A 10,348-nucleotide genomic window follows, 5' to 3' on the forward strand; every position below is an offset into this window, starting at 1 on the left:
ACTGGGATTTCCAGAGGTTTCCAGATGTTGGTACAGGCTGAGCAAGGCAGGGGAAAGCAGTGGTGCCAAACCCCATCGGGACATTCCCATGGGAACTGCTGTGCCCCAAGGCTGGTGCCTGATGGAAAAGTGACCCTGAAGGGAAGAAGAGAAACCACTCCCTGAACTGTCGAGGGTCCAACCTCCAGAGTAACTCCTGGAACGACTGCCAGAGCACTGGGCATGGCTGGGAGAGGTGCTGGCATCACCCACTGCTCTTTCCTGGGAGCAGCCCAAGGCTCCTACTCCTCATCAGGCCCAGCAATAAGGAATAATGAAGGCAGGATTATTTCCCCCCCACTCCATTAGTCACACTTGGTTAATATTCCTGCTTATGGAAAAAGGTCACAGTTTCTCTCTCATTTATGTCACTCTACCTTCCATTTGCAGTTGCAGGGTTCTGCTCCTTTTCCATCCCTAATTAGTGTTCAATTACAGGGGCCCTGCCCAGCCCACCACCAGGCACAGGTCCTGGCCACGCTGCCTCTCCCGGGTCTCCCTGTGGAAAACTGACCCAGGAACAGCCCTTTGTTCCTCTGGCAGCACAGAGGGAACCAGATGGACTTCCCTTCAGATGAGATTTAAATGGAAAAACACAAAATAGCTCCTTGTGCCAATATTGAAGGGTTGGTGTCCAGCTGTCCTGAGCACGGGGAAGGTCAGCCTGGGTGACCCTCTAGAAAAAGAGGCCAGAAGCACCAAGCACCCTCATGGTTTGCTCCTCTGGCTGCACCACTCAGAAGGGGTTGAAAATGATTCTTTCCAGTCTTCCTGAATGAAAACAAATCCGCTCCCCTAAGGTGAGGTGTTCCAGCACCGAGTGTGGCTGAGGGAGTTTGGAGCCCCTTTAGCTCCCCTGCTCTGCCCTGCAGACCTCTGCTGCTGCTGCCCTGCGAGCAGCACTGTGAGGATCGTGCCCAGGATGCTTCAGAAGATGGAAAAGAGCCTTCCCAAGCCTGCCTGAATCCCCCTCAGTCCATGCTCCATCCCCACTGGTGGCACACAGCCCAGCAGCTCCGTGTCACAGCCACGGCTCCGGTGCCGCAGGGCCAGGGGAGCTGATCCAAACAGAGCAGCCATCAGCACCCTCCTGGCTATTTCAGTTTTCAAACAAAGCCCCTCATCCACTTGGATGGAAACAGCAGCCAAATTGAGCAGGAAAAGGAACCAAGGCCTTGGGGGGAGTTTTCTGGAGATGCTGAGGATGGGAATTGAGTCAGAGATCAGGCGCATCCCCCGCTGCAGGTCGCTGCTTCTGCTCCTTCTTCCCTCCCGTGCCTGCTGGGGTTTGCTGTGTGAAACAGCCATGATGTCCCACACTCCCAGCTCTGAAGCCAGCAGGGGTTTCACCATCTCCCTGGAAGGAGCAGGACTGTCCCCACCACCCAAACTCCCCCCAGTTCCCACACAGCTCTGGGAACATCAGGGCTCTGTGCTGTGACAGGGACAGAGCTTGGGCTGAAATGTACCCAGAGCAACAAGAGGCAGAGAGGGACAATATTTGGTTTAAATTTTTTCCCAATTCCCTTCCCACTTAATATTTTCTCTTCTCCTTTCCAAGAACTTCCTTTATTTCTCCCTGTCTCCCTCTAGCAACAGTATCTGGGAGAAACAATGAATTTTTAATAGGAGGGGGCGGTGGGAAGAGGCAGACCCTGAGGCAAGAAGAGAAAACATTGATCTGTTAAATCACTCCCATCAGCAGGAAACCACATTAAAAGGAGAGGGAGCCACGTGAGGACCACACAGCAGGGTCCTGGTCCCCTCTTTTCTGTGAACCCAGCAGATGCTGTACAAGTCCCAGCCAAGGTGACTCCTGCTCAGAGGAGCTCTCCCAGCCACTCCACACACCCCTGGCCATGGCTGATGTGGGGCTGGGGATGCAGGACCCCCAGGCAGCCCCTTGCACAGGGAGGGGAACCCTCCAGATCTGCCCCTCAGAACTGGGGTTGTTCCTCTCCAGCATCTTCCCGGGGAGGGTGGGCAGGCCCTGGCACAGGGTGCCCAGAGCAGCTGGGGCTGCCCCTGGATCCCTGGCAGTGCCCAAGGCCAGGCTGGACGGGGCTTGGAGCAGCCTGGGATGGTGGAAGGTGTCCCTGCCATGGCAGGGGTGGCACTGGATGGGCTTTAAGGTCCCTTCCTACCCAAACCACTGGGGATTCCACAATCCCAAACCCACCTCCTGCTCCCCACTCTGTTCTGCGGGGCCAGGGCTCATCCCCACGGAGCTGAGGATGCCCAGCTGCCCTCCCTCAGTGCCTGGCCCTGTCTCCCCATCACAGCCTGAGCCTAAATATAGTCCCTGGTTCTCTTTTCTTGTAGACACAACCGGTGCTCTGAGTCAAAGTCCTTTCCCATGAACTCACTGTTGCTTAATAAAGCACAAACCCTCGGAGACCTTGATGCTGGGATCTGTCATTTTAATTCCCAGTGACACTTGTTCCTCTCCACTCCAGTATGTGGCCGCTGCTATTTTGGTTGGCACATTGGGAGCTGAACAAGGAGCCCCGGCGCTCCAGATCTGAGCTGGGCAGAGCTGGGACAGCTTTGGGAATCAAACCCTCGTGGTGGATGGGGCTGCAAGCAGCAGCTGAGCTTGTGGTGGCATGAAAAATTCAGGGGGAGGAAGGCAGGGAAGCAAGAGAAGAGCTGGGCTGAGGCAGAGGAAGGAGGAGGGTGTGCTTGGAGAGATGGATCCTGCCTCTGCTCCCGGGCTGGGATCCCAGCCTTGGGGTGCCCATGTGGATGCTGAGGCACCACAGCAGCCTGGGCATCACAGCCCAGACCCTCCGTGCTTTGTTTTGAACCCATCCCCGGTAAAGCTGTTTCTGTTTGCCCAAATTCTCCATCTGGATCTGTGCTGTTCTGTTCTGTTGTTCTGGGGTGAATTTGGTGCTGTCCTCAGCTTGCCCATTTTGCATGGGGAAGAAGGAATGGCAGCCCCTGCCTGGGCCTGGGGAGGGCTCTGCTGTCCCACCACCAGGGCCATTTCCCCACTTTGCCACCCCCATCCTGCCCAGCCTCAGCCCCCACCTCCAACACCCCACAGACCTGGGGCACCCGCGGGGTTCCAGCTCCAGCCCCAAAACACCACGGCTTAAATGGGATCTGCAGGAGAATCCAGCACATTCCATTGTCAATGGTTGAGAAGGGCTCTGGCCCAGCCTGTCCCACTCCTGCATCCCTGCTCCCACAACCCCTGAGCCAAACCTCATGGAAGCAGCTGCTTTGTCTTTCATGGTAAACCCTACAAAAACTTCGCAAACAGAAAAGTCAGCCGAGGGTGCCCGATCCATTTCCCTTCCACAGCCACTGTGGCTCTCGGCAGCGTTTCCAGGCGTTCTCGTGGGATTTATTGCTTTTCATCTCCTCTCACATCTCCTCTCTGAACATTTCTGCCCTCGCCTGTTTGTTCTGGGGCTTTTCCAGGACTCACAGAGCGACCCTTTGAGCTCAGGCAGCACCTTCCCCCCTCCCTGCAGCACCATGGGTCACAGCCATCCTGCAGGATGCTCCGTGACGCTCCCTCTGCCTGCTCAGACAATCCCATCTCGGCTCCACAGCCGTGCACAGGCAGCAGAGTTTGGCAGCCGGAGGGACCATGCCACCCTCCAAAGCCAGGCCTCCAGACCACAGCCACGTACAGCCAGGGAAACTGAGGCACGGGATGCACGCAGAAGGGTTTTGGAGCCTGGTGGCGAATCGGTGTCACTGGGGACAAGCCCAGGGATGGCCTCACTTGGCTCCCACTTCCCTCCCCTCGGAGCTGTGGGACCGGGGACGTGGGGAGATGTTGCTGGTGACAGGCATCCCACGGGCGGCACGGGAACCGCCGCTGCCCACGCACAGCGCGCCCGCCACGTGCTTCACGTTCCCAGCCTTATTCCCAGGGCTTCCAACACCTCTCTCCCATCCCGGGGATGCGAACGCGGCAGCGACACGGCTCCGAGCTGCCGGAGCAGCCCAGCTCCTCCTGCCTTATGGCAGCTCCAGCTCCTCACGGAGAGAACAGGAGCCACCTGCTCCCTGCTGGGATGCTGGGGGGGAACTGGGAGTGATCCCACAGGCAGGAGTTGGGAAAAATCCATCCCAAACACAGGGACTGAAAGCATTTAAACGCTGAGTGCAGCCAGAGCCGTGTCTGTGCCGCTGGGCTGCGAGTCCAGTGTTTAATTTGGGCCCAGGAGGGAAGAGCAGGGATTAGGTTTGGGCCTTGGAGCCAGGGATGAGTTCTCTGGTGAGGCAGGATTAGCACAGCTAATAAAAGCAGACATTCCTGAGCTCTAAACACTACAAAATAGGAAAAAAGCCCCTGGCCCTGCTATCTTCAGCCAGGAATCAGCAAAAGCACATCCCCCAGGAAAGGCTGAGCCTGGCAGGACCCAGCTGTGCCTGGGATGTGTCCCAGCTCTGCCCAGCACAGCCACGTCCCACCCTCGGCATCGGTGCCTCGGACAGGAGAAACACAACCCAGCCCCTGCTCCTCCAGTCCTCCTGCTCCCTCCTCCAACAGGGCAGGATAAAAGCAAAATCTACTGATTTTTAACTCTTTCCTGAAGATTTGAACTCTTTCCTGAAGCTGCTTTGCCTCCTGCTCCCCGCTCTCGGGATGCTCCTCCAGCTGTTTTGCAGGCTGGGCATTGGAGAGCATCTTCCCCCAAGATCAGCCTTTGGGAAAGGCTGCAGGCACCTGAGTGGGGTTTCTGCAATGTGGACACTGTAAGAAATTTTGAGTGGACCAAAAAATCACCTCTCCAAGCTACTCTGGCCAAAACCCAGCCGGCTCCACCAGTCCTCCAGCAGCAAGAGGCAGCAGCTCTGCTGCTTCCCCTTCGTGAGTGCCACATAAAAACATCAGCACAAAATTAAACCAGATCAACCCCAGGCTGCCCAACTGGCAGCTCCCCAGCTCATCCTCAATTATTTTCCCATTTAAAGGACGTGCACCACGTTCTCTGGCATGCCCTGGTGTGCCAGGATTTTATTCCATCTCCATCCTGCAAGGGGTGATGGAGCTCTGGGGTGCAGAGCAACTTCACAGCCCCCGCACTTCCCACAGGGTTATTGCAGGGTTCAACACCTGCATTTTGAATTTTAACCTGCACATAATCATGTCACTGCTGGGCAATTCTGCTCTTGGAGGGCTTTTTGGTTTTAATGCCTCGTGCTTTGATTGGGAGATCTGTAGGAACTTTTCCCTGCCTGGATGAGGCTTTTCCCACGGTAACACCCCTATCTCAGGGCTGGGTTTTGGGGTCTCCATCCTGCAGGCCGTGCGTCCCCAGCCAGGGTGAGAGCGGGTGGGAGAGCCAAGCAGCAGCCAGGAGCTCTGCCAGGCCTGGGCTGGTGTTCACCAGGCCACCAAACATCCCCAATCCCGGTCACTTCCCGCTCCAGCCGCTCCGGTTCCAATGCTCCTCGCTCCCAAGGACTGGCTTTGTGCTCTGGGTGCTGCCAGGCTGCAGAGCCCGGCACGGCTCCACTCTCCATCACATTCACAGGCACTCTGCCTTCTCCTGCCATCCTCTCCCTTCCTGGCTGCTCTTTTCTCCTTCCCAAAAACCTCATCTCAGGGTAAGGCTGGGCAGGAACAGATGAAGCAGCTGCTCCTCTGTAACCGCTGCCTGCACGAACGCCGTGGGAATTGGAGCACCTTTTGTCAGGTTTTAGCTCAAATCCGCTTTCCAAGTGGATTAAGGAACTGGCACAAAAGTACTCTGGATGGAGAGTGGGAAGAGGCAAAGGCTGCTATTCCAGCACGGCAAGAGGAGCCAGGAATGCTGCGCTTGCTGCCTGCTCCATTTCTCCGAGAAACACAACCTGGTAACATCCGCGGCTAAACCAACCCTCGGAATTTTCGGCAGGAAAATCCGCCGAAAATCCGGGATGCTCGGGGAAGAGGCAGGAAGGGCCCTGGGGTGGCGAGGAGTGAGGACCTGCAGCGCCCGGGGGGGAAACACGAGCGAGAGGAGATGGGCAAAGCTTTCCCGACGCCCGGCGATGCTCGGACCCGCTCGGCTGTGCCGGGGGAAGGGGCTGCGAGCGGCGGCCCCAGCCCTGACGGGGAGTGGGGGGACTGCGGGTACCGGACCCCCGGGAGCGCCGGGGGATGGAGCGGAGCAGGGGCGGGCTGGACCCGGAGCCGCGGCGACAGCACCGCCACCCCCGGGGCGACCCTGGCGTGCCGAGCCCCCTCCCCGGGCACAGCCGGGGGCTGCGGAGGGGCCTGGCGGCCGCGGGCGGTGGGCACAGCCGGGCAGCCCCCGCCGAGCCGCCGGCGGGGAGGGATGGAGGGAGGGATGGAGGGAGGGATGGAGGGAGGCTGCGAGTCCCCAGGGGCGGCGGGGGCTCGGCGGCCGCCCCCCGGCGCCACGTGTGCGGCTCGGCACGACCCCCCCGGCCCCGGGACCCCGCACTCACCGCTCGGCGGCCGCTGCGGGGCTGCCCATGTTGCGGCGGCGGCGCGGGCAGAGCCGCAGCCCCGGGGGCGGCGCGGCGGCGGCTCCGGACGGACCCCGGCCCGGCCCCGGCCCGTCCCCGGGGGCGGCGCGGCGGCGGCAGCGCCTCTCCAGCCGCGTCGGGCCGTGCGCGGAGCCGCCCCCCGCGCCCCCCGCCCGGCCGGGGGAGGGACGGGGCCGGGGGCGATGCGCGGCCCCGGGCGGAGAACGGGCACAGCCCCGGAGGAACGCGGGGAAGGGCACGGGGGGTCTCCTCGCCGCGCTGCCGTGAGAAAAGGGTGCCTGGGGTGCCAAGCCCTGGAGTGCCCCGCCTGAGGTTCCCCACCCCATGGCCGCGCCTTGGGGTACCCCAGTGCCAGCACCCACTGGTACCCACCTGCCACCCCCCCTGCGTCCCTCAGCTCCGTACCAGCACCCCCAGACACTCTCCCACCCCATCCCCATGGCAGCCTGCTCGCATCCCCCCGCCCAGTGTCCCCTGCCTGCCCCAGGACAGGGTCTCAGGACCACCTCACCTGTGCCCTCTGCACTGGAGGTGGAGGTGGCTGTGGATGAACACGGCCATTTCCCCTCCATCCCATGGGAAATTGAGGCAATCAGGGCACAAACAGAGCCGTGACCTCAGGAACGAGCGCAGCCCCGAGCCAGGGCTCCTGTGTTTGTGCCCCCGCACTGGGCTCCACTGTCCCTTGCAGCAGGGCCAGGGAGACGCCAGGCTCCAGGACAATGACCTGGAGCCCCCCAGCAGCACCCCCATGCCCCATGGGGACAGCACTCACCACTGCCCATTCCTCATTGGAGTTCTCCTCTTGCTCCTCTTCCCTCCTGCAGAAGCCTCCTGGGCTGTGGTGATTTGGTTAATTGGGCTTTCAGGATGGCAGAGGCCAATTCCCTCCTTGGCTCTGACCTGCAGGGTGGAATTGTTGCTCCTCTCCGCTCATCACTGGTCAGTCCAGGCTGGCCTCAGCCTTGCTGGTCCCTGGCCTCAGATGCAGAGTGTCCTGTGCCTTTGATGTGCTGTGTGCCAGCTGACCAAGCTCCACCTGAGCCATTCGGTGACATTTGCTGGGTCTGACAGTGCTTTTCAAGCAGGGCTTGGCAGCATCTTCTCCACTTTACAGCTGAGGAAACTGAGGGCAGAACTCAGGGGAAGGGACGGGGCTCAGCACTGAACACCAGGTGGGTCCAATGCCGTGGTTTCACCTGGACTGGCTCCATTTGTGCAGGATTTTGTCAGGAGAAATGCCAACAGCTCTCCCAGCCTTGTCGGTTCCACTCCCAACTCCCATCCCTTGCTGCAGCCCAGCGCTTCTGCTGATGGAGGTTCCTGGTGCCTCCTGCTGCTCGCTTGCTCCGGGATGTGGATTTATAATTTCATTGCAGGCACACGCAGCTCGGGCTTTCCCATTTGAGCTTCACCCCCAGCCTCAGCCTTGGATCCGCGCTTAAAACCAGGAGATTTATGTGGCTGGGAAGGAATTTCATTGCTGTTTTAAACAATATCAACTTATCTGCTTAGGAAAAGATGAAAAATCCAGGCATGGAAATTGCAGCTGGTTTAGTTGGGGATGGATTTTTAAGAGGCTGGCGTTGGGGGGAGGGTGTGCTGGAGCAATCCACGTCTCATTTCCATTCCCCAGGATGGAAAGGTGATTCTGGCTAATTTGAACACAGTCATTAAACTGCTGCATCAAAAGCACAGAGTCAATTTAGCAGCGTCCCCCCAGCCCTGGCTCCGCAGGCTGTGCTGTTTTAATCAAGGGTGGGGGAATTGCTGCTGCTTCCACACAGCTCCCGATCCCGGTGCTGGGAGCCAAGGGCTGAGCTGATTTTGCCTGATGGAAGATGCTCTCCTGCCTGCAGGCCAGGGTTAGAGGTGATTTTGGGGGAGCAGACTGCTGGCAAATGCACTGGGGGAGTCCCAGCTTGGAGGAGGCTGCTTTGTCCTTGTCCCCTCCCCCAAGCACCTCACCAGAAAATAAAGTTATTTCTGTCTTACTGTGCCCCCTTCATGCCATTATTTTATTTTGGGGGAAGCCAAGGCACAGGGTTGGATAAGGGAACAGGCAGGTTGTGATTCGAGCCTGTGCTCTGGGTTTTGTCTCAGCCCTGCTCCCCCTCTGGGCTCTCTCTCCCACCCATTAACTCCAGTGCCCTTCTGGCATCTCTCTGGGCTTTGAAAAGGGAACAGGACAAAGCTGTGGAGGAGAAACACCAGACTGAGGTGACCAGTTCTGCTTTCCCAAGCCAGCGTTTGGCACTGGACACAGGAGAATCCCACATGGCCCTTGGTCTCGTGCTCCAATTAATTCAAATTTGCTTCAATATGAACATAAATCCAAAGTGATCTTAGGCCAGGAGCTAGGGGAGGAGGTCCCTGCCAGGGGCTGTGGCGTTTGGGGTGCTGAGATGGGACTTGCTCCCCTCCTTAGGGGGCTTTACCCACACCTGGAACCTCTGTCCCAGGAGCCTGGACCTAAACAAAAATAACATCCCCACAAATGAGGATGGGGACCCATAAACCACCAAAACCCCCCAGAGTCTTGCTGAACATCGGGGTTGGGATGAAATGGGGCCACCTGGGTGCCAGCTGGGAACACAAATCCAAGTGGAATCATGGAATCATCACGGTGGGAAGAGACCTTCAAGAGCACCCAGCCCAACTGTCCCCCAGTTTGGGGGGACACACAGAAGTGGCAGGACCCTGAGGCTGTCAGGGCCTGTGCTCCAGGGAGGGTCCCTGCCTTTGGAGATGCTGTTACAAGTGAGCCCCGGCCCTGGGAGTGCCTTGACAAGTTTTGCTGCTTTCTGGGGCATTTTCACACAGACTCAGCAAAATGATTTAGGGGAAAAAAAAAAAAAGAAGTGTGAGAGAAATAAAAAAACCGCAGCTGCTCTGGCACACACTCAAAATCCCAAAGAGTTTTTGACTGAAACGTGCCAAGGAGAGAAAAATAATTCAAACAAAGTGAGAAGTAAAGTCCCTTTTGCCCCCAGTTTGTCCTTTGTGGTGAAGTGAGGAATCTTTCCCTGCTGATCCCAGGATCCAGAGCCTCTCCCTGCCTGCAGGGTCCCTGCCAGCCCCTCCTGCCGCCGGCCACGCTGGTCCCCTGCCAGCCTGAATGCAGCATTCCAGCGCTGCCAGCTCCAGTGACAGCCCAAGAGGCTTTTGTCCCCACTCAGGATGCAGCAGTGGGAGCCTCGTGATGAGAGCAGGCTCCTGGTACTCGTCAATTTTGCCAAAACGGAACCTCGATGGACTCCTCGAAGGAACTGGCTGCATGCTCCCACTCCACGTGGTCCTACAGAATTTGGGTTCTGGGGAGCCCACCAGGAGTCACTTTGGTGCTGGACTGATGCCATGAGGGCTTGGGGGTGCCAGGGAGGCGGTTCTGGCTGGGCAGCCCAGACCCCCCAGCCCCAAATGCCCCTGAGCAGAGCCAGCCACACCACAGGGACTGGGGACAGCGCCGTCGCCAGGACTCGCCCCTGGGGCTGAGCTGGGGGTTTATTCTGTGCTGGCCAGAGGCTTTGCAGTGCCCCCAGCACCACTGCAGGGTGACACTGCACGGCTGAAAGTCACTGTGACCCAGGGACACCGCCCTGTGTTGTCCCCTCCATCCAGCCTGGAGCCACCCTCTCCCAGGGACCTGCAGAGGTGGCACCAGGAGGTCCCATGGGCTCGCTCTGGCCTGGTCACCCATCACACCCAAAAATGCAGCTTCACCTCAGGTGTGCACTCTGGCAGGACTCCAGCACAGAAAGCAGAGGGCACAGCCCCACTGTGGGGTCTGGGGGACACAGGGGAGAGTGGCTGCCACACCACGAGTGACATCCATGACCTGCTGAGC

General features: G+C 58.9%; 1 protein-coding gene across 2 annotated transcripts in view; it reads right to left on the reverse strand.

The window, feature by feature from the left end:
- The window catches only part of LINGO3 (leucine rich repeat and Ig domain containing 3), a 28,056-nt gene extending 18,586 nt beyond the window's left edge, over nt 1-9,470 (reverse strand). The window contains exon 1 of one of the 2 annotated variants that reach the window (XM_023942751.2): nt 7,277-9,470. The gene's annotated coding sequence lies outside the window, so the exon portion shown is untranslated. Of the gene's footprint in view, nt 1-6,459; nt 6,563-7,276 lie in introns of those variants that run through there. The other variant, XM_086862472.1, reaches the window with a different exon arrangement.
- Between the last annotated feature and the right edge of the window lie 878 nt (nt 9,471-10,348).

This window comes from Cyanistes caeruleus, chromosome 25 (genome assembly GCF_971803275.1).
Source record: "Cyanistes caeruleus chromosome 25, bCyaCae1.hap1.1, whole genome shotgun sequence".
NCBI lineage: Eukaryota > Metazoa > Chordata > Aves > Passeriformes > Paridae > Cyanistes > Cyanistes caeruleus.